Raw genomic sequence first — 21,827 nt, 5'->3', positions numbered from 1 at the left:
TCATTTCAAACTCATGGTCTTAAATGCATTGTTATTTTTGAACGAATGCATATATAGATGGTTCTACAATTATAAAATAATAATACGAATTGCATCTTTTGGATATTGGACTCTAACAAACTGGAGGCAAGGAGAGATAGAAACAAATTATCACTGAACCTAAACGACATGAAATGACTTATGCCACTTTCAAAATAAACGGCTCATATGTATGTATTTTCATATCATATCAGCTTGACATAGGTATGTACATACATATTTATGCAACATAAATGGTTAAGAATGCATACTATTGAAAAATAATCTTTCGTTAAAAATATTACACATTTCCTTAAAATTCTTCAAAAAAGTTGTATTTTTTGGTATTTTTTCATGTATCACTATCACTATATATTATAAAACAAAGTCGCTTTTTCTGTCCCAGTCCCTTTGAATGATTAAACCTTTAAAACTACGCAACGGATTTTCATGCGCTTTTTTTTAATAGATAGATTGATTGAAGTTTCCAGATTGTATAACATTCATTAAATAGTGGAGAAATACTTTTATTTTTGAAGTTTCTAATGTTATGTATATACATACATATATAAGAGAAAGTGGGGTTAGTTACACTATTTATAACTCAAGAACGGATGAACAGATTTGGCTGAAAATTGGTTGTGGGGTAGCTTAGAACCAGGAGACAGACATAGTATACTTTTTATCCGGTTCTGGATAGAGTCTTGAGATCAAAACGTGGACCTGGGTAATCCTGGGATATGTTTGTACAATGTGGGAAATGGAAGCTGTTTATGAGTACTTTGATACGGGGTATTTTTCGTACCCGTGGATGACTAGGGTCTCGAGATATAGGCCAATATGTGGACCCGGGTACCCCTAGAATGTGTTTATAGAATATGGATAACAAATGAAAGCTGTTGATGAGTGCTTTAGTGCAGGGTAATTTTCATACCTATATGTGACTAGGGTCTCGAGATATAGGCCAAAACGTGGACCAGGGTAACACTAGGATGTGTTTTTACATTATGGGTATCAAATTGAAGCTGTTGATGTGTGCTTTAGAACAGAGTAATTTATACCGCTGGGTGACTAGGGTCTCGAGATATAGGCCAAAACGTGGACCCGGAAACCCCTAGAATGTGTGTGTAATGAAAGCTGTTACTCAGAGCTTTAAAGTAATTTTCATTGTGATATTCGATTTAGTCGCATAAACCTGGCAAAACTGATAAATATGCATGCGAAGCGGAAAAAAGCATGAATTGATAATACCCACATACCTATTTACAGTCCTATTCGATTTGCCTGAAATTTGGTATATAAATTTGCCTATATTAGTATTTACGATCCTGTTTTCGGGGAAGCAGACCAGAGACGGGCTGGGAATGAGATTAGGACTAGGATTGGGACTGAGACTCGGAGTGGGACTGGAACTCGGAATGGGACTGGAACAAAATACATACCACCCCCTGGGACTGGTAAAGAATGGGAAAAACTTGAGAGAAGAGAAAAGAGTAAAGGATAAGGAGACTGAGAAAGAGATATAGTGAGACGAAAATAGAGATAGATGAAGCGAAAAAGATGGTGGGAGGAGGGAATAAAATGATTAAGAAGAAGTGAAGGGAGGGCAGAGTTAGAGAGAAAAAGCTTATTAAAATGTATGAAGATAGACCAAATTTAAGGCAGAACAACGTCTGACTGGTCTGCTAGTTTACTCATATTTTGATCTATATGAATGTGTAGATAAATTAAAGTTCGTAACTACATATATATTCATTGAATATAATATATGTACATGTGTGCATGTATAGTATACATTGTATACGCTTAAATATACATGTATATACAAATGCATGTAAATATGTAAAATATGGTAATTTTGATTTTGAGAATTTGTTCATTTTAGTATGGATGCCCGTATTTTTTTTGCCCCCGGGCCCGGAATTTCTCTCGGCGGCCCTGATCACACCACAAAATTTAACACAATTTTTAACATAATTTAAGCACACAAAATATACTAATTGGAGTTTTAGAGAGTAAAAATTTAAATTCTGAACAGATTAACTGAATAAGAAATGTACAAATAATTGTTAAATAATAAATACAGACAGTGGTAGTTTTACACATTCTGCTGTGGTGAGTGGTGAGTGTGACCTACTAGAGTTTTGTGAAGGTTGCTTCACACTATTTTTGCTTTTTGGTCGAGATGTGGATAAATGTCTTCTATACATTTCATTGGATATTTGTGTTTATTTTTCCGACTTTCCAAAAAGCGCATTTGCATAAGGTGCCTACACGGCATGGACAAATGCGAGACAATTAAAAATTTCCCTCTTAGAAAACATTAGGCATCAGTTGTTTTAATTTCCAGCGGGCTACTCGCCACTCGTAGCAGACTGATGGCTCGTTGGAAATTAAAAAATTGATGCCTAAAGCTGCCGGCAACGCACAAAATTTGCTTGATGGTTACCTAGCAACGTGTAGTTGTGTGCGTATCGGGCGATGTCGTGCTCAAACGTATTTGTTGTCGGCTTCGCGTTGATGAAAATCAAAATTTTTAGATTTTTTTGCTTGACAGCTGGTCTATTTGATCGTGGCCGACGTCGCTGACAAGCATTAATGTGTTAGTTTTGTGAGAACGTGCAATGAGCAACTTCCCAGAAGAAAAAGATTTTACGTTGCGGTTTATTGAAACCTACGAATGCAAAGGTCGGATGGAAAAAAAATTGCCAAAATACAGGTAATTTTCTTAGTGGCTTAAGATTAGCATCTTATTATATTAAAATTGAATAAGCTAGAAAACTGCATACTCGAAACAATTCTTAGAACAAAGTTGAAAAATTTTTATGAAAATTCGCAAAATTTACAAGCAATAAAAATCGTCATCCGATGACATATTTACGTCTGCACGCTACGAATTTTCAAAACAAATGGCGCTTGATGCTTTCTGCTTGTGTGGTGGCCGGGCAAGCGACAATCACCCTAAACGCACACAACTACACGTTGCTATGGTAACCATCAAGCAAATTTTGTGCGTTGCCCGGCAGCTTAATGTTTTCCAAGAGGGACAAGTGTGATTTTTGGAAAGAGAATTAATTAAATACACTCGGAAAAATAAACACAAATATCCCACGAAAATGTATAGAAGACATTTATGCACATCTCGCCAAAAAAAAAACCTGCGACTACCATAACGAAAACATTATGCAAATGGCTACAAAGTAACGAGTGACATCTCTTATATTTATCCTCTTTGGTAGTACACGAGTATACATATAGAGACGTCGTAGCTATTGCAAAAACACTGTATTTGCCTTTGTAAATAAGAATCTCAACAGCAAACGTAGAGTGTGTTTGCATATATTCGCAAAAACACATCAGTTCAACGAAGTCGCCAGTGTATTACCAAAGATTTTTGAAAGAATAAGATGATGTATGCGCGAACTTCAGTGGAAAGTAGCGGAGCTTCACAAAATTCTAGTAGGTCACTTCCACCACACCGAAAACTTTAACACAATCTTTAACATAATTTAAGTACACATAGTTTTAAAATTATTTACAGAGACAATTTTAAGATAGAGATGATGCAGGAACGAAAAAAATAGTGTGTAGCAAGCTTCTCAAAATTCTAGTAGGTCACATTCACCACTTACCACAGCAGAATTTGTTAAACTACCACTGCCTGTATTTATTATTTAACAATGATTTGTACACCTTTTATTCAGCTAATCTGTTCAGAATTTTAATTTTTACTCTCTAAAGCTCCAATCAGTGTATTTTGTGTGCTTAAATTATGTTAAAAATTGTATTAAAGTTTTTGGTGTGGTGGAAGTGACCTACTAGAATTTTGTGAAGCTTCGCTGCTTTCCACTGAAGTTCGCGCATGCATCATCTTATTCTTTCAAAAATATTTGGTATTACAAGCGATGGTGACTGCGCAGCGGGGGAAAAAATTCCCTGTTTTTACGAAGAAGCCGACGTGCAAGTTTAAAAACGAATACATTATACACCAGTTGATCAGCGAGCGACCTGGAATTTGAATGAGAGTTGCAAAACGAATTTGAAACAGTAACGAACAACAAAATAATGTTTAATTACAAAAAAAAAAATAAGCTTTTATTCAACAAAATCGATGGACTAATACAAAAGTTATAAGCTCTGCTTTATTACAAAAAAAAAAAGCTTTCGTTCAACAAAATCGATGGACCAATACAAAAGTTATAAGCATTCAAGTAAATATATCAATTTAATACTTAAGTACCCTACTGGTACATATGCGTTAGTATTCGCTAACTAACTGATATACGACTACTCACACATATGTACCAGTAGGGTACTTAAGTATTAAATTGATATATTTACTTGAATGCTTATAACTTTTGTATTGGTCCATCGATTTTGTTGAACGAAAGCTTTTTTTTGTAATAAAACAGAGCTTAGAGAGAAAACAAAAAAATCTGCAAAAACAAACTAACTGATATACGAATACTAACACATATGTACCAGTAGGGTACTTAAGTATTAAATGGGAATATTTACATGAATGCTTATAACTTTTTTATTAGTACATCGATTTTGTTGACTGAAAGGTTTTTTTTTTGTAATAAAAGAGAGCTTAGAGAGAAAAAAACAAATCTGCAAAAAAATAATAAGTTTTCGAGATCCTTCATCGCAAAGTACACATTTTTTTATACTTATACAAAAAAAATGGAAAAAATATGTAATGATTGATTGTTGTATGCACAGTTTATAGAAAATTTTATTATATTTTGTTTTAGCAGGTAGAGCCGCTCAAAGTTGATTAATTTTTAATACTTAGAAAAATTTTTGGTTTTTGTTCTTTTTTGTTGTATTAAACATTGTTTTGTCTCCAAATAATACCGCCTGCTACTGCTTTCTTGTATTATAACGAAATGATATTTAATTCTAGGTTGAAGCAAAACATAAAATTTGTTTTTTTTTTTATAAAAGTTGTCAGATCTACCTGTTTTTCGAAAAGCCTATTTTTCTTTTCGAAGGTATTTGGCGGCCATCGTGGTGTGATGGTAGCGTGCTGCGCCTACCACACCGTATGCTCTGGGTTCACACCCCGGACAAAGCAACATCAAAATTTTAGAAATAAGGTTTTTCAATTAGAAGAAAATTTTTCTAAGCGGGGTCGCCCCTCGGCAGTGTTTGGCAAGCGCTCCGGGTGTATTTCTGCCATGAAAAGCTCTCAGTGAAAACTCATCTGCTTTGCAGATGCAGTTCGGAGTCGGCATAAAACATGTAGGTCCCGTCCGGCCAATTTGTAGGGAAAAGCAGAGGAGCACGACACAAATTGGAAGAGCAGCTCGGCCTTAGATCTCTTCGGAGGTTATCGCGCCTTACATTTATTTATTTATTTGCTAAATGTTCAGTTACCTGAATTCATAAGGTATAACAGCGTTCAGCTGCGATTTCAGTTTTTACATCAAATAAAGTGAAGCAACCTTGGGTATTAATACGCGCCTGAGCAGGTATAGGTAAGAAGGAGACGAATTTAGTACGGTCACTTTTATTGTTGGAATTTGTTAATAAAACCAAAATTTTTCGGTTACAAGCTGCATAATATACCTGGAACTCGTTTCCATAATTTGAGTATATAAAGCAATGTTTAATACAACGCCAAAAATCAGTCTTTTTTTTGTTGTCTATAGAATAAAGTATTCTGTTTATTTAAATAAGCTTAAATATAGCTCACATATTTTTTTAGTAAGATATACTCGATGGCAAATTTTAATATGTCTCTAGAAAACCCCAACTATTTCAGGTGTTCAAAGCTTCAAAGGTAAAAGCGGAGTTCGTTGAGGCTATTATGATAGAATTACCAAATGAAGCATGCAACAAAGAAGACGAGGACTGGAAAAAAATGGCTTCCTGTACATTCCAATTCAAAGAAAATGGCAAGCAGTCGGTCGTTCTACTTCAAGGCTTATAAGTATGCATGAACGCTGGCTAGCTGGTAAAAGTTTTTTGGACGAAGAAATGCCTAGCACATCAACTAATCTAACTAGAGGAAGACCAACGAAACCCTTTAAAGAATGTTCGACCTACACAAGGAAAAGGAAGCTGTCAGATTATACTAGAACTATCGCCACGACTCATGTTGTTGTTGTTGTTGTTGTAGCGATTAGTTACTCCCCGAAGGTTTTGGGGAGTGTTATCGATGTGATGGTCCTTTGTCGGATACAGATCCGATACGCTCCGGTAACACAGCACCATTAAGGTGCTGGCCCGACCATCTCGGGAACGATTTATATGGCCACATTAAACCTTCAGGCCATCCCTCCCTCCCCACCGCCAAGTTCCATGAGGAGCCACGACTCATCTTTCAGAAGCATTGGCTATTAAATAAAAAAAAGACGAAGAAAACATCAAGTCTAATATCATAGGATCAGTTGCGTTAGCAAGTCCAGTGCGACTGAGAAGGATCAAAAACAGCTTTCCTACACCCCCAAATGCGCTACCTAGGAGATACACTCCTGGTGAGTCTTTGGTGCTGTTTATAGATCTCGGTTTATCGAAGGATAAACATAATATATTGCGTGAGTCATTATTGCAACATAATGCCAGGGAAAAGCTGGATACAAACAAATCACTCAAGCCAAGAAAGAAGCAGTTCCTCCAAGAGCCAAAATAACCGAAGTAGCAGCTAAAGTTAAGCTCCAAAACTTAATGAATTATACGCCTATGCGACGCTTCAGAATATTGGAAAAATTCACGGCCATCATCAGTTAATTGTGCCGGCTGATATTATTTGATTATGAGAAGGAGCCTCCGGAACTCATAAAAGCTGCAGTGAGTGATATAAAAAATCAAATCGCAAAATTAGAACCAACAATAATTGAAATCGAAGACGGGAATGTTATTACCATAAAGCATGATTTGCTTCTAACAATGGTCGATGGAAAAGTTGTAAACTTACTAACAAACACACCATCTACATTGAAATGTCCAATCTGTAAGAAGAGTCAAAAAGACTTTGAAAATGGTGATGACTCAATTATTGATGAACTAAATTATGAGTATGGAATATCTCCTTTGTATGCGAGGATAAGGTGCATGGAATTCGTTTTGAAACTGGCTTACACACTACCACAACAAGGAGAAGTTTTCGACGACAATGCAACAGCTAAGGAAAAACAAAACATTAGACAAAAAATAATTCAAGATGCATTCTATAAAGAGCTTGGCCTGGCTGCCCAAAGTATGGATACTGCAACACAAATGATGGAAACTCCTCAAGAAAATTTTTTGAACACCATGAAATGACTGCTCGCATTACTGCAGTCGATAGAAATATTGTCAAACGATTGGGAGTAATTTTAAATATTTTAAATTGCCACAAAAAAGCTAATGGACCTAAATTTGGAGAATATACATCGAAAACTGCAGAGCTGCTGCTTCAAAAGTATCCTGAGAAATAGCTCACACCAACGGTACATAAAATTTTGGCCCATGGAAAAGATTTAATAGAATACCAGTGTTTACCATTAGGAGAATTATCAAGAAACTAAAAACAAGGACTACAAAAGATATAGAAGTACTAACGCTTGCAAAGTCTCACGAGCTAGACAAAACGAGGAACTTTTCAACATGTTGGCCACCTCTTCTGATGCAGTCGTATCATCCATGAGGCATGTAAGATCACAAAAAGATCTTACAGGCACGTATAGCTCAGAAATGGTTTCCTTGTTAGATATATTTTCAAGTGACGAAGACTACGTTAAGATTAAATAAATGATCCACCTTTTTCTATCACAACACGAAAAATATTTAGTACTTAGTTTTGTTATTTTATTGAAAAAAAAAAAAGAAATCAATAAATACAAGTTTATTATTTATTATAAATTATAAATAATACAGTTATTTCATTTAGTAATTATAATCATATAATTTTCGTTTTTACATCTTTTTAAAATTTATCAAATTTTAAGATGAGTTTTGAAGCACACTTTGTGTATATTTATTTTAAAACTTAGGCTTTGACTATCAGAAAAGTAATACATTTTTACAGAAATCAATAAAATTGGTAAAGCGTTTATTAAGATAAAACCGTTTATCATAATTGGGCAGTGCTAAAAAACTTATTAGTTGTTCATCTTTGGCTCAAATACAATAATATTGAACAACTTTTAATAATTTTTCTTAGTTAAGTATTAATAAAATATTTGGTTTTTGAATTTTTCAAAAATATGTAAGTAAATTTATACAATGAATTTTCAAGCAATATATACTTATCCCCTAGCGGACACATTTCCCTTTTATAAGAGTATAAAATCCTTAAAGAAGTAATGCGTCCATCAAGTTTGGTGGATATTGATAGCCTTGCTACTAAGACAAAACTTGTAATCATAAGTGGGCAGAGCCTAGTGATGGAACGATATTTCGCTATTGGTGATTGCATCGCCGGAAATGAAAAATCGCTAATAGCGATAGCTATTGCTATCCAAATATATCAGTGATTGACGAATTTCCTTCATTCAATTCTTTTGAATGACAATCACCTTTGCCAGCATTTCGCCAATAGCGATTGGCTATTTTCCTTCAGCATGAAATTCTAATACTAATAGTACTAGCGGCGATGCAATCATGGAGAGTGAAATACCGTTCATGACTACTCATCTGTGTGCTTGACTTTCCGACGCACAGTGTTTCGTGTAGAACAAGCTAGCTGGACAAAAACAAAGTTCTTATTCCAAGAAAAGTGTAATGAGAAATGAAAGAAAATAAACAAGATAACGGGATTTTTGCTTTTTTTTGATATTTCTGCTCATATATATTGAGTAATTGAAGTAAGAAGGCAGTTGTGGCCGCAAAATGCATTGATTAATTTGCAAAATTCTTGTTGAATATTAAGCTTAATATTTCTTTTAAGTGAACACTTTTATACAATTTTTTTGATGGATTCTAAGGTCGAAGGTAAGTAAAATTTTTTAATAGTAATTCTTTCACAATTAGAGTATTTTCAATATATTTAACATTCCGTTATTAAGAAGAAAAAGTATTTTTTCTATATATTTTTAAATTTAGGGACAAAAAAGTTACATACATCCGCGGACATCCGGGCTAAATTTTACATGTGTTATAGCCGCAAGTATTCTCTAATAGTCGAAAGAAAAAACCATTGCGAACTCTTTGCACATCTATTTTAAATTTTTTTTTTTTGTAGATTTAGTTATCTCTACATATAAAATAGGATGTATGTACGTACCAGCTCCGACGAGATATTTGAACCTTTAAAGCTGATCTACAAACGGCAAAACCAATTCCCAGGTACAGGGAACAAACACGTAGCCATAAAACATACAAAAATAAACGCCCAAGGTCAACAAGAGCACACCAAAAGCAAAAAGGTGAAGATCACTGACTTCAACCTGCCACAACCTATCGCACCAGTCACCAAGGCATAAAAACAGGTGCATACAAAGCAATCTTAATGCAGGTATAACCATACTGGAACACTACACAAAACAACCCCATTTGTTAGCATCTACGCCAATACCTGAATGTAATATAAATACTGCACAACTGATAACAAATCAGAACGATCAACGACACTTAAGATGGCAGCACAACAATCATCAATTATTCACCCTGTCGGAAAATCAACAACACAAAGCAGTTTAGTTATAACCGCTCCCAGAACGGAGTTGTTTTTTTACATTTGGGTTCAACATTCGAAGGAAACCAGATATAAAGAATTATTGAGTTTTGTTGTACTTAAGTACGATTTAAGCGAAGAAGCCGAGTATTCGATAAAAAGTTTAAGCATACAAATATCGGCATATTCGTCGAAGCTGGATCAAAAGTGGAACACTTCTGGAAGACATAAGGAGCGATTTTTGAATAAAAACTCGGAGTGACTTTCGGGTCCAGACTTCACATTTACAACAACGGTGGATTCAAAGTTGCTATCAGACCAGGCAACCACTTCTTCAGGTAGCCTCGGCCCCGGAAGACGAAAGAAGGACTTTGTTAGCTGCAGTGAAAAAACCAAACGGCGTAGAGTGGATGACCTCTTGCAATCTAGAAGTCCTGGTGAATTACTTTATGCGACAGAAGTATCAACGCGTATGTCCGGCAACAGAAATGTTGCTAACATTATAAAAAAATCACAGGAAACCACTCAAATATCCGGAACAAAGATGACATGTGAGCCAGATGCAATATGCTTGAGCAATGTAGACGCTTTAGCATACTACGTAGATAGCAAGTCGACGACTCATAGGTACAAAACGACTCGGAAGTGTAGCATCAAGGCAGGCCATAAAGTTTACCCATCATTTTATATTCTAAGAAAAGCTAAGGCAGAATGCTATCCAAATGAAATTGATGTGGGTGAAACACGTGCGGAAATTAAAATCCAGTCCGTATTAGATAAAACTGTTGAGCGTTTAGTTTTAGCAAACCAAAAGGTTTTTGTTAGTTTATTACCTACAAACTTGGCGTATACTTTAATCAGCAAGTGGGGTTGCGATGGAAGCTCTGACCATAGTACATATGATGAATTTCATATCAAATCTAATATGCGTTGAACCCGACCCCCTCAGAATTTGATGAAATTTTGCACCCACCCAAACACAACCTCATTTTTAGAAATTGCATTTTCGAAAAATTGTGGGCGTGGCAAGGTATCGAAATATCCGAAAATATTAGAAAAATGACGACAATAGGTACTTTTAAAGAGTGATTACTACGGAATGACTTTACCGATTTCAAAGATCTTCATAACATTAGAAAGGTATTGAAATAATTAATTAGTACACTGAAAAAAAAAATTTTTTTTAAATAAAATTTAAAACTGAAAAAACACTTCAAAGATCAAGTGATTTTGAAAAATAAAATTTTATTTTAGAAAGGTCTATTTAACATATATAACATATCTGAAAACTAAAATGGTTTTTTTTTTGAATTTTTTTAAGTAAATGCATCTCTTGGTTACTTTCTGATATTTTGATATCACGCGTAAACAAATCAACCGATTTCAAAAATTTTTATACCGTTAGAAAGGTGTTAAAATCACCTTTGAAAACATATACTGTAAAGATTCTATATTACACTGAAAAAAAATTGTTTTTAATTTTTTTCTACATTTTTTTTCAAACTGGGAAAACACTTCAAAGACCAAGCGATTTAAAAAAATTTTTTTTAGAAAGGTCGATTTAATATAAAAACTAGAATGGTGTTTTTTTTTTCTTTTAAAAAAATTTATAAGTAAAACCCTCTCGTGTTAACTTTTTTTTTATTTTGCTATTATTGTGTGACAAAAATGGTACCTAGCTATACTTTGGAAGTTATACAGATACAGATACTATGACTAAGTATTCTAATAGATTCGAACAAGAATCGTATTATCAAATTTTTCAGACACGCACAATAAATAGACATACACTTGATAAAGTTAATTTTTTATTTTTATTTATTTAGATTTAATATACAACTTTGCGCAGCTCATACTGCTGACTTTCGGAATATTTGCTTACTTACTAGTTTGTTCAGGTAAACTACGCCTGTCCATGCTAGAGCGTTTGACGTCCGAAAACTTTGTTTTATTTTTTTGTATATCTTTGCTAATTTTTATCAATTCGTAAGATAAATAATGCCCAAAAATGTCTTTAATTTCCTTAGATGTCATGGTGTTTGGTAATAGAGATAATATTTTTTGCTTATCCAAATTATTTGAGCAGTTTTCGATTTGATATTTCATGTTCTCCAAAATTTGTTCGTAGTAAGCTTTGATCTTCTTTAGGTCTTCTGATAAAGTTGACAGTGAACCACCTCCAAGTGAATCCGAAATACTTTGCGCAATTTGCTGTGTTTTTTTTTTTTGCAGTGTGAATCCCGTTCTAAATATTTTCGCTTCGTTGGCGATGGATGGCTTCCAAGATGAGGAATAACATGCTTATTTATATTGTCGACGAGTTCGTTGCGTTCGAGTGATTTAGTATAGCTGCTGCATGTTGGAACTTCCTTATATTCTTGATACAATTCACCGCTAGTCAAGATTTCTTGTGCCTCTTCACTTTCCGTTTCAGTAGAACGCTGATTATCAGCAATCTTGATAGCATCCTTAAGTTTAAAGCGACAACTTTTGCAAATACGGCAACGATGAATGTCGGAGACTGCTGGAAAATGCTCAGATATCAGCGCTGCTTCGTTTAAGCTAATGTTTCGAAGTTGAGAGGAACATTTTCTTGATAGCTGCACACATCTGTATTTATTAGTTGATTCCATATCAATGCCTAGTTTCGTTCTGGTCTGTGTCTGTCCGTTGTGTTGTTTTTTATAGTCCATGGGTGCTGTGGCAGGTAATGTCAATCTATGTGTCCGTGGTATGTAACGTTAATATGCGTGTGTGCGTGCGCGGTATTGATACGTCCGAATTGTTACCTTTTCCAAGGGTTGTTTTTGTAGGTATCTAGACATACCGCTTGTTAGCTAAAATAAAAAATTTTTTTTAAATCGCTTGTTCTTTGAAGTGTTTTCCCAGTTTGAAAAAAAATGTAGAAAAAAATAAAAAAAAATTTTTTTCAGTGTAATATAGAATCTTTACAGTATATGTTTTCAAAGGTGATTTTAATACCTTTCTAACGGTATACAAATTTTTGAAATCGGTTGATTAGTTTACGCGTGATATCAAAATATCAGAAAGTAACCAAGAGATGCATTTACTTAAAAAAATTAAAAAAAAAAAAAACATTTTAGTTTTCAGATATGTTATATATATTAAATAGACCTTTCTAAAATAAAATTTTATTTTTCAAAATCGCTTGATCTTTGAAGTGTTTTTTCGGTTTTAAATTTTATTTTTTTTTGAAAGCTTATTTCAATACCTTTCTAATGGTATGAAGATCTTTGAAATCGGTAAAGCCATTCCGTAGTAATCACACTTTAAAAGTACCTATTATCGTCATTTTTCTAATATTTTCGGATATTTCGATACCTTGCCACGCCCACATTCGAAAATGCAATTTCTAAAAATGAGGTTGTATTTGGGTGGGTAAGATGTAACCCCATGCAAAATTTCATCAAATTCTGAGGGGGTCGGGTTCAAAATGTACATTATTTTCAGCCTTTGATATGAAATTCATCATACAAGCAAAAGTTTACATGCAGTTCTGGCACTGATGAGTTTTTGTTTATATTTTCTTTCGTTCCTCTTCAATTACAGGATGAAAAAGGTAACATTGTTTGGTAGAATCCTTCTTCTACCATGTATTGTCGTCCAATTAAATTTATTTTTTTCTAAACAAACAAAAGATAACCTACCCTATAACTTTTTGTTGGATCAGGTTTTATTTAATTTAAATCTATTGTCTTTTCTACTTTGTATGATACTTTACTTTTAAGTTTTTGCAATAAATAATTTTCACATAATTAATTTAAATATTTACATTGTTATTATTATTATTGTAATTCACTTTTACATTCCTGACTGGTACTATAAAATAATTTTGTAAAAATTTTAGTGCCAGGATAAATACTCAAATAAATACAAAACATGTATGGACATATGTACAGTCACTCACATAAATAAGTAGACACCCCTTTTTGCACAATTCTTACAATTTTCGCTTTCGCAAATTTATTTTAACTAATTTCCCATAAGAAAATTTGTCACGATCTATAACAAAAACTAAATTATATTTAAAAAATGTTTGAAAAATTCGACGAATTTTCATATTTTAACTTATTTTCCATAAGAAAATTTGTCATGATCTATAACAAAAACTATATTATATTTAAAAAATGTTTGAAGAATTCGACGAATTTTCATAAAAAATTTTAATTTTTTTCCGAAATTTTAGAATTTTTTAGAGTATTGAGATTTGTAGTCCATTCAATTTAAGTACAATAAAGTAATATTCTTGACTCCTTTAAATTTTTTTGGATCTATGTCACTTATTCACATGAGTTACTGTATATGAAATAAGCAAATGTATGCATATGAGGTAAAATTTTGGAAAAAAATAAAAAAAGAACATATGGCTGAAAAAAATGACGTAGTTGTAATAAATGACTGCATATGAAACGAAAAATCTCATAAAATAATTTTGTCCAGCTAGCTTGTTCTACACCAAACACTGTGCGACGGAGTAAAAAAGTTTATTGGAATCAATAAGGAATAATTTTCTCGAAAATTGGAAAAAATATACTTTTACAAAAGTTTGCCAGCTATTATCAAAAATCGACGACGAAGTAGCTGCCTTATAGAACGACGACATTGTGAAGTCGTCTTCATGACAACGAGGCGGACGGTGATAACGTCCATAGGATAGGGTACAAGTCGGCTAGAAAAGTAGCCACGTGGTTTGGGTAATTTTTATATACAAGCGATAAATCGAAAGATCGAACTCAAAAATAATCAACGCAGTCTTAAATTTGAAGTTTTGCGATGAGTGTAGACGCCTATGGACCAAATTCGCAAACTTTAGCGTTTCTGGATATTGAGGAGAATGACTTGATTGGTGCAGACACTGAAGCATCCGAATTTGACTTTTGGGATTTCACGTTACCTTCTCAATGCCAAACGCAAACCTCACAACTCGACGGTATTGGAGGTAGTGCCACTATGCAAGTAAGTTTTATCTTATAACTATTAAAGCTGTTGATTACATACAAATGTGGTTATAGTCTAGAAAAGTGCTCGAGAGATAATACTCCTCCGAAAATGTCTGGAGAGGTGGAAACCTCCAAAGTTCCTTTTATCAAAACTTATTAAGAAAAGCCCAAAAAATGCTTACGGATCGCTCTGAAAACAGGCACGGGATCCATAGTAAATATGACAGAACACCTTTATGCATTAGCGGTCTTGGGCCGCTCCTAAGAAGATTTCCCCGGCAGTGGATTCAGCAACTTCTCGGATCAAAATTATTTTCACGCAGGGCCACTTTCTGTATAAGTGTGTATGTGTGCAAAACCAAGTTATCGAAATTCCTACAAAAACATGACAATTCTAAACTCGTTTTACAAATTCCTTGATAAAAGTATATTTTAACACTTCTCCCGGCATTTTTGGACGTGTATTAGCTGTCGACTGCTGCTCTAGGTTTTTTTTTTTTCAAATGCGTATACCTATCTTTGAATTCATATTTCGTCCGGTAGATCAAAATAAACGCGTTAGCAAATAATTTGGCAGAATTGCAATTCGAAGAAAATGATACATCAGTTTTAGCAGTTAAGGAACTACCAACACACGCATGCAAACACTGCGGCATTCACGATCCTGGAACCGTAGTGATGTGCAATAATTGCAAAAAATGGTTTTGTAATGGGCGTGGAAGCCCATATTGTTAATCCCATATTGTTAATCATTTAGTGAGGGCTAAACATAGGGAAGTCACCCTACATTCTGAAGGTCCACTTGGAGAAACAGTACTAAATTGTTACTCGTGTGGCGTACGTGATGTATTTGTATTAGGATTCATCCCAGCACAGGCTGATTCTGTTGTGGTGTTGTTATGCCGGTAAGCTGAAAATGGAGTACCTAAATATTAAAAAGTCTATCTATTTAAACGAATAAATTTAAATTTGAGTCAACCATGTGCAGCGCAAAACTCTTTGAAAGATATGAATTAGGATTAAGAACAATGGAAGCCACTTATAACTGATCGTTCGTTTTTGCCGTGGTTGGTTAAGGTGCCTACCGAGCAAGAGCAGTTGCGTGCACGACAAATATCAGCAGCACAAATAAATAAATTGAAGGAATTATGGAAGGAAAATATTTATGCAACATTTCAGGATTTAGAGAAGCCAGGTATGGATACTGAACCATCACAAGTGCTATTGCGTTATGAAGATGGTTATCAATACGATAAAGTTTTTGGTCCACTTGTGCGCCTTGAAACAGAATACGATAAAAGGTTAAAAGAATCGCAAACACAGGAGGGTATAGAAGTAAGATGGGACGTTGGCTTAAAAAAAAAACAATATCATATTTTACGCTTGTTAAAACTGATTCGGACATGAAACTAATGCATGGCGATGAACTGAGGTTACCATGTGTAGGCGAGTTTCATAAGGCATGGAACGAAATTGGGCATGTCATAAAAGTGTCAGATAATTATCGCGAAGATATGGGCTTGGAGCTTAAATTATAGCTGGAACACCTGTCAAATGTAATTCCAATTTTGCTGCTGATTTTATTTGGAAGTGCACATCTTTTGATCGCATGAGCAGAGCTTTAAAAGTATTTGCTATGGATCGTAGTTCCATTTCTTATTACATTATCGTCCTGGAATTTACTTGCCGATTAGGTAATTCATACGCAGGGATTAGCACTTTTACAAACGTACGAAACCCTCTGTTTTCAACAATGGGCATGGCTTCTTCAATTTCAATTTAAATAAAATTTTCGTCAATTTAAATCACTGTGGGTTGTTTAGTACGAAATATTACATTTTACCAATATACCAGTGATTGGTGATTTTCCTTCATCCGATTCTTTTGAATGACAATCACCTCTGGCAGCATTTCGCCAATAGGGATATTTATTCATGAAGAATGAAAATAACATCTGGCAGCACTCGGTTGTGTTTACTTTTAGCTAGCTTGCTCTTTCAGGCGACATTATTTTGAATTGATATTTTTATAAACGACGTTTTGATCTCGTTGGATGCGAAAATTTGGTTTTATTAAATTATTAAAAATCCGTTTTAATACCGAGTGAAAGATGACAGCAAACTATAGTAAAAAAAGAAGTGAAAGAAATTTTATGAGCCCGCATGCAAAATGTAATATTTTCAAAAAAAATATTTCGTACAAAACATCCCACAGTAATTTAAAAAAACATATGCAAAGCCGTTATCCAACTGTCGAACTGCCAATGGCAGCGGTAATGCAAAGGCACCCTCAACCGTCCTTACAGCCAAAAATTCAGCTGGAAACAGTTACCGAAGTAGTTGTAGAGCATGGTAAACTCCTTTATTTGGAAAATAGAATCTGAGTGGAGACCATTTAACATGTTTTCAGGACCCACTTTGCATCAAACAAAAATAACGTCATCTCTAAATAATATAAGGATTTCTGCAAAGGCCAAAAAGGAAATTGACGAAGCCATGCCCATGATTTTCATAAGCGATTTGCAGCCGTTCGGCATAATTGAAGACAGGAGATTTCGTACGTTTATAAAAGCGCTAAACCCTGCGTATGAATTACCTAATCGGAAAGTAATATCAAGGAGGATAATTCCTGCATTGTGCGAAGAATGCTTAGAAAAAATTAAATTTAAAGTTAAGAGTGGTTTAAAGTTCTGTGTTACAACTGATTGTTGGACGCCTCGTAATATACATAGTTAGTTATATTGCCATCAGCGCTCACTTTGTAGATGAAAATTTTGAGTTGACCAACATATTGCTCGATTGCTGCCCAATGTGTGATGCCCATACATCAAAAATTTAGCTGATCAAATTCGCAAGGTTACGACTGAATGGGGCGTGTTTGATAAAATCATACTCAGTGTGTCTGATAACGCGAACAACATAAAAAGTGCTTTGCAAAGTGAGCTGAAGCTTCGTCATCTAGGTTGTTTTGCCCACACTTTAAACTTAATAGTTAAAAGCAGTATACGTGGTGAGGCTATTAGTTCAGTTTTGCAAAAAGTAAAGATAATTGTCACACACTTTAGAAAAAGCACCTCAACAAATGAAACAATTACGACCAGTACAGAACCATAACACTTATTTAAAGTGTGGATACGAGATGGAACTCTGTATTTTATATGGTTGAATGATTCATCAAAGTCAAAGATGTTGTGACTATTATTGATAAGAATGCCCCATCGCTCTTATTGATAAGGAGTTACTTCGCATTAGTCCTGATGAATGGTCAGTGCTAAGAGATTTGGTATTGAGACCTTTGGAGCAAGCAACTAATGAAATAAGTGGTCAATACTATTGCACTGGATCAATGGTAATCCCAATTGTAAACGGTTTAAAAAGTTTATATATTAAATGGGAAAAAAGTAATAATTTCGTAATTCAGATAAAAGAAGTAGCTTACAATTTATTAATAGAAATAAATCCACGTCTAGCGAATTTGGAAAAAAGTAAAACTCTTGGCTTGGCATCATTTTTGGATCCTAGGTTCAAAAATTTTGCTTTCTCTGACACTTCAACCTCAGAATTTTATAAAAACCAGACCATTGCAGAACTAAGCACTGTTGCACAGGTAATCCAGGTAGTTGATCTATTTGATGCTGATACATCGGAATATTCCATATGGAGCTGCTTGGAATCCAACATTGCTTCAAAGAGACCGCAAGGCACAACTCATTCAAGAGAAATTATTGATGTGCAGAGGTATATAGAAGAAACTGTAATTGCACGGTAAGCTGATCCTTTTTTATGGTGGCAGAACAACAATTACAAGTATCCCTATCTATCTCCTATAGCTCGCGAAAAGTTGGGGTGTTTAGGAACATCGGTTCCCTGTGAAAGACTTTTTTCTCTAGCCGGCCTTATTTTAAGCGAAAGAAGAATGCGCTTATATGATGAAAAGGCTAAAATGCTTATCTTCTTAAACGGTAATCATAAAATATAAAATTCGTCATAGTTTGATTTTATGTATGTAATTTTAGCGAGACTTGCTCTATTGCTTTACACAATGGTTTTGTTATTGATATTAGAGAAAAATTGTAGGGTTTACAAACGGCGATGGTTACTAGGACATGTTTCTGAATTTCACTTCTACATCAGCTAGCTTTTCGGGAGCTGAGCATTGAACTCGAATCTCCAACATTCATACCAGCGTAAAGGCAGATGCCTTTAGCCACTTAGCAATGTGAATATCCCGCTGCTCAGCTTACAATTGGTCTCTAAAAGTTGCCTTTGTTCTAATTCATTTTATTCACCATGTAGTTAGGTATAATTCTATATTCTGTTTTAACCTAATGGTGTTGAATTTTTTAGTAGCGCTTTTAAAAGCTTATTAATATTTGTTTGGATTTTTACACATTTACATTTTGATTTTATATTTAAGTATTTATAATAAAAAAAACTAGTATTTGTCAAAATATTAAACAAGCAGTAATTTAAGTTTATTTTAAAACTTTAATTTCCTTAAGTGTATAAAAGAAATTAAATGAATGAATTTTTTGTTTTTAATTACACTATGTGACGCCAAATAGACCTGGGTCTTTAGACTTGGTCTAAGATTGGTTGCCTGTGTTATTCATAAGTTAATACTTCTAGGCAGTATCGGTTAACAGTTTTATAAAATTTGTGTTTTTGATGGAAAAATAAAAGAATTATAGAAACATATATCACTCGTCTTATTGTCAACAGATTAACTCAAAATTTAAGTTTTTTGGGAGAATGCAATTCAAGCTTTGTCATATGGTTTGTATATGGTTGAATTCTCGTGCTAATTTCTAGGACACTAATGTGGGTGGCTAATTTTCTGCTAAAGAATATTTTTATAATAGTTTGAAGAATTTGCCATATTTTTCCTCTGCATTTTTCATTAAAAATTGATTCACTTTACTATAAAAATATTATGCAGCCAAATACAACCTTCAGAATAAATTAGTACGGTGAATCCATCGGTGTAGTATAACAATAAAAGTAAATGATTCATATACAGATTTTTTTTGGGTTGACTCATCTTACATTTAAAAATCAAAGTAATTTCAATTAGAAAAATTTTTAAAACAAAGATGCATAGACATCTATTTCAGCTAGTTTCATCTCATTGAGTGTAATACGAGACTGAACATAATCTCGTCAGCCAATTAACAATATATATCATAATATCTCAGAAAATTAGAAATTCACATTACATTAGTTTACAATAAAAGGTACCTATATTTTCTTTTTATTGCAATTTTGGTTCATATATTCTGTATACTAAATTAAATTAATGCATAACATTCAATCTACTCCGGTAAACAAACTTAAACATTCATCCTTTATATCCAAGTATACAAATTGCAGATTCGCTTATTCAAAATAAATTAAAGCGATCGCTATAGCTGTAAAAAATAGCCGCGATTCAAAAATCGCCGTATCTATTTTCACTGATAGCTCAAAATCGCTGTATCGTCCATCACTATGGCTCTACTACACTCCTTCATACAAATCATAGTTTATCTGATTTCATGTTCAAATACATCTTCCTAAAAAAAATTTCAAAGTTTCAGTTTTTAACAATTTTTTTTTTTGTATTTTTCTTTCAAATTTGACGAATTATTGTGAAGCACCCTGTTACTCTGGTTACCTGTATTTTAAACTGTCCAAAGTAAATAATTAGCTTTTAGGTGCAGTATAAATCTTTAAAATATCTTCATTAATTCAAAAGTTATGATTTTTGCAAAGAAAAAACTTAAAAGGCTCCATAGTGCAACGGTCATCAATGTATCGGTGATTCCAACGACGCACAGTGGCGCCTTTCTTTGCAAAAATCATAATTTTTGAACCAATGAAGATATTTTAAAAATTTTAAATGCAAATGAAAGGTAATTATTTTTAGTTTTATCGTGTGAAAGCTCAGAATGTCATGATATAGGGTGCTTCAAAAAAATTCGTCAAAGTCGAAAATTTTTAGAAAAATGCAAAAACAAAATGTTTTTAGTAAAAAATAAAAAAAAATAAAATGAGATTTGTCTTATAGTGACGTATTTAAGCATTATATAAGATAAACTAATGATTTTGATAAGATAGCGTGGCGCTGCCCACTTATGATAAAAAGTTGTATCTAAGTAGTCACGTAATCAGTAACTACCAAACTCGATAGACGTAATTGTTTCTTCTAAATGGCAATACTCTTATAAAAAAATGTCCGTTTTTGGTGCCACAATAACAAGGTACTTCAAAATTCATCGTAAAATGTTTCATGTTTTTTTAATTTACAAGCCAAATATGTATTTTATTAATAACTAAAAGTTATTGATAGTGGTTCAATGAAATTTTATTTGAGCTAAAGATTAAACAGCCAACGAATTTTGGAAAAAGGGAGTGGCACTGCCCATTTATGCTAAAAAGTTTGATCTTAGTAACCGCTTTGCCAATTTGTACCAAACTCGATAGACGTATTGATTTCTATAAAAATTTAATACTCGTTTGAAGGCGAAATGCCCAAGCTTTAAAATAAATTTGATAAACTTTAGAGAAATGCAATAACGAAAAGTATATATTTATAAATTACTAAATTAATTCTTTTTTTTGAAATAAAAAATTAACTTGTACATAGATATCTTATTTTTCAGTAAAGTAACAAAACTGATTAGTAAATCTCTTTTTCATTGTTGTGATAAGAAGTGAGAAACTTATTTTATCTTAACATAGTCATATACGCATCTGTAAGATCTTTTTGTGTTCTTACATACCTCATAGATGATATGACTGGATCAGAAGAGATAGCTAACATGTTGGAAAGGTCTTCGTTTTGTCTAACTCGTGATACTTTGCAGGTGTTCATACATCTATATCTTTTGTAGTCCCTGTTCTTAGATTCTTGAGCTTCTTCGGACAATTCTCCTAATGGTAAGCACTAGTACTCTATTAAATCTTTTCCATGTGCTAAAATTTTATGTACCGTTGGTGTAAGTTTCTTCTCAGGTTACTTTTGATGCAGCAACTCTGTAGTTTAGATGCATATTCTCCAAATTTGGGTCCATTAACTGGTTCATGGCAGTTTAAAATGTTAAAAATTACTCCCAGTCTTTTCACAATATCTCTATCAACTCCTGTTATGCGAGCAGTCACTTCATCGTTTTCAAAAAATCTTCTTGAGGAGTTACCATCATTTGTATTTCCGTATCCATACTTTGGACAGTCAACTCTAAGGCCAATCTCTTTATAGAATGCATT

General features: G+C 33.6%; 1 protein-coding gene and 1 pseudogene across 7 annotated transcripts in view; one reads left to right on the top strand and one right to left on the bottom strand.

The window, feature by feature from the left end:
* The window catches only part of acj6 (abnormal chemosensory protein 6), a 1,105,866-nt gene that overhangs the window by 1,010,124 nt on the left and 73,915 nt on the right, over positions 1–21,827 (bottom strand). The gene's annotated exons all lie outside the window — the stretch shown is intronic.
* LOC137247690 (regulator of nonsense transcripts 1 homolog) lies at positions 14,417–18,351 on the top strand (annotated as a pseudogene).

This window comes from Eurosta solidaginis, chromosome 4 (genome assembly GCF_040869045.1).
Source record: "Eurosta solidaginis isolate ZX-2024a chromosome 4, ASM4086904v1, whole genome shotgun sequence".
Lineage (NCBI taxonomy): Eukaryota > Metazoa > Arthropoda > Insecta > Diptera > Tephritidae > Eurosta > Eurosta solidaginis.
The sequence above is the reverse complement of the archived record's forward strand: the minus strand, read 5'-3'. Positions and strand labels throughout refer to the sequence as shown.